The sequence below is a fragment of the Solanum pennellii genome, chromosome 7, assembly GCF_001406875.1.
Source record: "Solanum pennellii chromosome 7, SPENNV200".
NCBI lineage: Eukaryota > Viridiplantae > Streptophyta > Magnoliopsida > Solanales > Solanaceae > Solanum > Solanum pennellii.
In genome coordinates this window covers 18,765,263-18,771,391 of record NC_028643.1, presented here as the reverse complement: position 1 = coordinate 18,771,391, position 6,129 = coordinate 18,765,263, and the positions used below count along the sequence as shown (strand labels likewise).

At 44.6% G+C, this 6,129-nt stretch overlaps 1 pseudogene; it reads left to right on the top strand.

Moving 5' to 3' along the window:
• Positions 1-343: 343 nt before the first annotated feature.
• On the top strand, positions 344-3,619 carry LOC107024894 (annotated as a pseudogene).
• The last annotated feature ends 2,510 nt before the right edge of the window (positions 3,620-6,129 follow it).

The window sequence follows — 6,129 nt, the reverse complement described above, 5'->3', positions numbered from 1 at the left end:
AATCTGCAATAAAAGAAGTTGATGTAGCACCGTAATAAATTGAAGGGGACTATGTGTTGTACTGATGCATTTTTGTTAAATGTGCAATCTTTCTTGTTGCAGGATGGTGATGTTGGAATATTCACTGCTTGTAAACTTGAAAATGTTGGATGATCTTCAATTATCGAGGCAAATTTCCATCGAAAGCTTGCATAATAATCTTGCACAGACTGCCTCCAAGGCTTAGCTCGAGTGAAAGAAGGTGGTGTCGCAGGTTTGAGCCCCACACCATGCAAAGTGAAGCCCGGAGTTTAAGTGGAGAGGGGTAGAGGGCGGGCCTATTATCCACTGAGTTTATAAGGCTATGATTGGTCCAAAGAGCGGGTCACAGGCGGATTTCTCGGTTATAAAAAAAAGAATCTTGCAGAGACTTTCAAGAACTCCAGAAGTTTTGATGACTGGGTGGGTATACTGTAGTTTGAAAAATTCATTTTTCTGTAGTTTTGCCAATAAATACTCGACATCTTTGGCTAGTACTTTAGGTTATTGGATTTCTTCTTCTTCACACGCATCTGCATGTTTGCAGTGGTAGCTCGCCAATAGGGATGGTACTGTTTTCTTGAATGACGGGCTCTTGGAGATGAAGTGCATTCTCCAAATTCCTTAGCACCTCACCCATAGATGGGGTGTGCACCAGATTCAGCTAAGTCTTTCACTGCGTTTCTCCAAACTTACTGAAGGAATCTAGTCTTACATTGCCCAGAAGGTCGGGATCTATGATATGTTCCATCTATCTCTTCTCTTGCAAATTCATTGCCCAGTCAGCTAAGTTGACCTTCCCCCTCGGAAGAGATCGATCTCGGGCAGACCTAGCACAAAGAACTTCACATAAAATGGTCACAAATGGAGTAAGAAGAAGGATGTTGAAACTGTTTAAGAACTGTTAAAGACACTCACCAAAAGGTGAAGGTATGCTCTATTGTCCTTAAGCTCACTTGCTCTTATCATGTCTTGTCATTTTCAAAGACAAAATTTTACCCTTTCTGGTAAATAAGTATCTATTGGTTGAGTTGTCTATGTTTTACTGATTGCTATTTTAAAGATCTGTAGTAAAAAATATGAGATAGCCTGGATGTTTTGTTTGTTTGATAAGAGTCTTTTTTCTTGATTTCTTTCCTCAATTTTAACAGTAAGTCAAGGATGGAGTTATCTGAAATATTCATTTTTTTGATAAAGAGTAAGTTATTTACAGTTGTTTGAAACATTCATCTCTAGTTCGTTTCTTAATTTTCCTAAGATAAGATTAAAATAGAAAGGAAGAAAAATGCTACACTTTACATTTGGGAACATTTATTTTTATTGGGATTTGTGTGGAAGAAGACCAGCAGATATCCTAAAGACTTCTGTTTCAGCCCTAGTGGATTTTTATTTTGAAATTGAGGATTGTTCCATTTTTAATCTCTCTTTATAATGTAATTTTGTAGCTTAACTTATTAGATGCTGAGGCAGTTCCGAATGTTAGGTGTATTCTGTTTTCAACTAAGAGAATATAGGAACTTCAACTAAGAAAAAATTAGGATAAGAAGAATTGCTTATGTAAGGATGTTGCTACAAGGGCTCTACGAAGGAAGTGTTTGTATTAGGAGCATTTTCAATATGTTTCTTTTGTGTATTTGTTCAATTAGGCCTGGGGTCTTCCATTTGCAAATATTGTGGATCTGGCATTTGCATTTTCACATTGGTCTCAACCATGCTCTAGTACCAGTCTTGCAACAGTATTAGAGTATTGGTGCAAACAAATCGGTCCTTAACTTGCTAATCGTTCATGAATCTAGTTTTTTCAAGATCTAAAAATACATCAATATGGTGGAATGGTTAAATAAGCTGGCTTGCCTTCTCCATTTGATGTCTCTTTTCTACCAGTGACTTCCAAGGTATATGGGAAGGGCATTCATGTAGCATTTTGATCGCTTAGGGAGCAACATGCATAGCCACAAAAGGCCTTATCTGATTATTCCATAAGAAATACTCAATCCTCTTTTAAAAGTCACTTTAGTTGTGCCTTCGCAGTCCCAAAAAGAAGTCACCTCAAATAATCATGTTCATTATAGGTGACTCACTTCCTATTCATGGAATGAACCATCCATCAGAAGCTATACTAGTCAGTTTAGTTTTGTTTTGTTGTGCTTTCTTGCTTGAATTCCTCTTTAGTCGATTCTAATTAGATTTTCACTGTTGAATCCTTTTTGTGTATATCTATTGAGATGATTTACACATGCTGATGATAGGATGTTCATTCCTTTATTTGCAGATGTTTTTGAAAGTCTTGGAGCACCTTTGAATGTTGCTAAACCCACAAAAGATTCAAGTGTGGCTATTTTTTGACTAGGAGCTGTAGGCCTTATTGTGAGTATTCTTCACATTGCAAATAACCTTCTTGTTCTGTTTTGTTTTTTAATCCATATATATGTTAATCTTACTAATAATGATCTAACCTCTTTTGGTCAGGCTGTAGACGGAGCAAAAATTGCTAGTGCTTCAAGGATAATTTGTGTCGATTTAAATGCTAGCTGATTTCAGTAAGGTAATTAACTTGTGCCTTACACATTCTCGATCCATTATCTTATATAGCAAAGCAACTAATTCATCCATTTTACTTTTATTTTACAGCCAAGAAATTTTGCGTGAAAAAGTTTGTGAACCCGAAGGATTAAAGTAAACCAGGTCAAGAGGTACGAATATCTGCTTCTCCTAATGGATCATTTTGCGAAAGAAGAAAAAGACAGGTGTGAGTCATAGTTGATCATCTATTCTTGAATTTTGATTATTTGATTAGGTAATTGCTGAGATGGCTGATTGCAAATTCGATCTGAGTGTGAAGTGTACTGGCCATATTGATGCTATGATTTCAACATTTGAATTGTCCATGATGTATGTTTTCTATCATCAAATTTCCTTGATTGTATATTATTATTTATATAATAATCTTAACGAAAATTGTCGTTATTAATTTTCAGGTGTGGTAGTGGCTGTTTTTATTGGTATGTACCCATAAGGAAGCTGTGTTCAAGACACACTTTTGAACTTTTTAATGAAAGTACTATCAAAGTAACCTTCTTTGGAAACAGGACACCTCGTTCGGATATTCCTTCTGTTGTTGAGAAATACATGAATAAGGAACTTAAATTGGAGAAATTCATCACTCATACACTTCCCATAGTATGAAATCGACAAGGCTTTTTGAATTAATGTGAAGGGAGAAGGCCTTCGTTGCATCATCATCATGGAGGACTAAACTTACTGTCCTAGAAAAGGAGCTTCTAGCTAGTCGCTTTTGTTTGAGAAAAGACCATGAATTAGGTGGAACACTATGAGAAGGATCCGAAAGCTGCAATGGCTGGACTATTGAACATGATGTTTGAGGTAATTTGGTAAGGTCCCTTCTCAAGTGTTCTTTGTCAATGAGAAATTATGTTGGATTTGTGGAACTTATTACGATTATTAACTCTATAAGGAATTGCCAATATGGAATAATTATTGAAATAGTAACTAAAAGCTATTTTCTTTTGCTTTCAAGGATTTTAAATATCCCGTCCTTCTGGTTAAAGGGTGAAGGGTGGAGGGAAAGGTTAGGTAGGAGGGAATTGATTAGGGTGGGGAAGGGGGGAAGGGTTTTTGTGGGAAGGGGTAAGGGTAGGGTGGGAGGGGGAAGGGGGTACNTGGTCCAAAGGGCAAGTCACAAACGGATTTCTCGGTTATCAAAAAAAGGGTGTACGGAAGGGTGGGTGGGGGAAGGGGGGTAAGGAAGAGGTTGGGAGTTGGAGAAGAGGGTAAGAAAGGGGGTGGAGGAGAGGGGTAGTGGGTATGGAAGAGGGGGGGTGCTTGGGGAAAGGGGCAAGGAAGGGTTGCTAGGGAAGGGGTAGGGATAAGGGGTAACAGGGAAGGGGGGTGGAAGGGGAAAGGGTGGGTCGTGGGGAAGGGTGGGTAAAGGGGGGGAGGTACCAAGTTTAGAAGGCTATGATTGGTCCAAAGGGCAAGTCACAAACGGATTTCTCGGTTATCAAAAAAAGGGTGTACGGAAGGGTGGGTGGGGGAAGGGGGGTAAGGAAGAGGTTGGGAGTTGGAGAAGAGGGTAAGAAAGGGGGTGGAGGAGAGGGGTAGTGGGTATGGAAGAGGGGGGGTGCTTGGGGAAAGGGGCAAGGAAGGGTTGCTAGGGAAGGGGTAGGGATAAGGGGTAACAGGGAAGGGGGGTGGAAGGGGAAAGGGTGGGTCGTGGGGAAGGGTGGGTAAAGGGGGGGAGGTACCAAGTTTAGAAGGCTATGATTGGTCCAAAGGGCAAGTCACAAACGGATTTCTCGGTTATCAAAAAAAGGGTGTACGGAAGGGTGGGTGGGGGAAGGGGGGTAAGGAAGAGGTTGGGAGTTGGAGAAGAGGGTAAGAAAGGGGGTGGAGGAGAGGGGTAGTGGGTATGGAAGAGGGGGGGTGCTTGGGGAAAGGGGCAAGGAAGGGTTGCTAGGGAAGGGGTAGGGATAAGGGGTAACAGGGAAGGGGGGTGGAAGGGGAAAGGGTGGGTCGTGGGGAAGGGTGGGTAAAGGGGGGGAGGTACCAAGTTTAGAAGGCTATGATTGGTCCAAAGGGCAAGTCACAAACGGATTTCTCGGTTATCAAAAAAAGGGTGTACGGAAGGGTGGGTGGGGGAAGGGGGGTAAGGAAGAGGTTGGGAGTTGGAGAAGAGGGTAAGAAAGGGGGTGGAGGAGAGGGGTAGTGGGTATGGAAGAGGGGGGGTGCTTGGGGAAAGGGGCAAGGAAGGGTTGCTAGGGAAGGGGTAGGGATAAGGGGTAACAGGGAAGGGGGGTGGAAGGGGAAAGGGTGGGTCGTGGGGAAGGGTGGGTAAAGGGGGGGAGGTACCAAGTTTAGAAGGCTATGATTGGTCCAAAGGGCAAGTCACAAACGGATTTCTCGGTTATCAAAAAAAGGGTGTACGGAAGGGTGGGTGGGGGAAGGGGGGTAAGGAAGAGGTTGGGAGTTGGAGAAGAGGGTAAGAAAGGGGGTGGAGGAGAGGGGTAGTGGGTATGGAAGAGGGGGGGTGCTTGGGGAAAGGGGCAAGGAAGGGTTGCTAGGGAAGGGGTAGGGATAAGGGGTAACAGGGAAGGGGGGTGGAAGGGGAAAGGGTGGGTCGTGGGGAAGGGTGGGTAAAGGGGGGGAGGTACCAAGTTTAGAAGGCTATGATTGGTCCAAAGGGCAAGTCACAAACGGATTTCTCGGTTATCAAAAAAAGGGTGTACGGAAGGGTGGGTGGGGGAAGGGGGGTAAGGAAGAGGTTGGGAGTTGGAGAAGAGGGTAAGAAAGGGGGTGGAGGAGAGGGGTAGTGGGTATGGAAGAGGGGGGGTGCTTGGGGAAAGGGGCAAGGAAGGGTTGCTAGGGAAGGGGTAGGGATAAGGGGTAACAGGGAAGGGGGGTGGAAGGGGAAAGGGTGGGTCGTGGGGAAGGGTGGGTAAAGGGGGGGAGGTACCAAGTTTAGAAGGCTATGATTGGTCCAAAGGGCAAGTCACAAACGGATTTCTCGGTTATCAAAAAAAGGGTGTACGGAAGGGTGGGTGGGGGAAGGGGGGTAAGGAAGAGGTTGGGAGTTGGAGAAGAGGGTAAGAAAGGGGGTGGAGGAGAGGGGTAGTGGGTATGGAAGAGGGGGGGTGCTTGGGGAAAGGGGCAAGGAAGGGTTGCTAGGGAAGGGGTAGGGATAAGGGGTAACAGGGAAGGGGGGTGGAAGGGGAAAGGGTGGGTCGTGGGGAAGGGTGGGTAAAGGGGGGGAGGTACCAAGTTTAGAAGGCTATGATTGGTCCAAAGGGCAAGTCACAAACGGATTTCTCGGTTATCAAAAAAAGGGTGTACGGAAGGGTGGGTGGGGGAAGGGGGGTAAGGAAGAGGTTGGGAGTTGGAGAAGAGGGTAAGAAAGGGGGTGGAGGAGAGGGGTAGTGGGTATGGAAGAGGGGGGGTGCTTGGGGAAAGGGGCAAGGAAGGGTTGCTAGGGAAGGGGTAGGGATAAGGGGTAACAGGGAAGGGGGGTGGAAGGGGAAAGGGTGGGTCGTGGGGAAGGGTGGGTAAAGGGGGGGAGGTACCAAGTTTAGAAGGCTATGATTGGTCCAAAGGGCA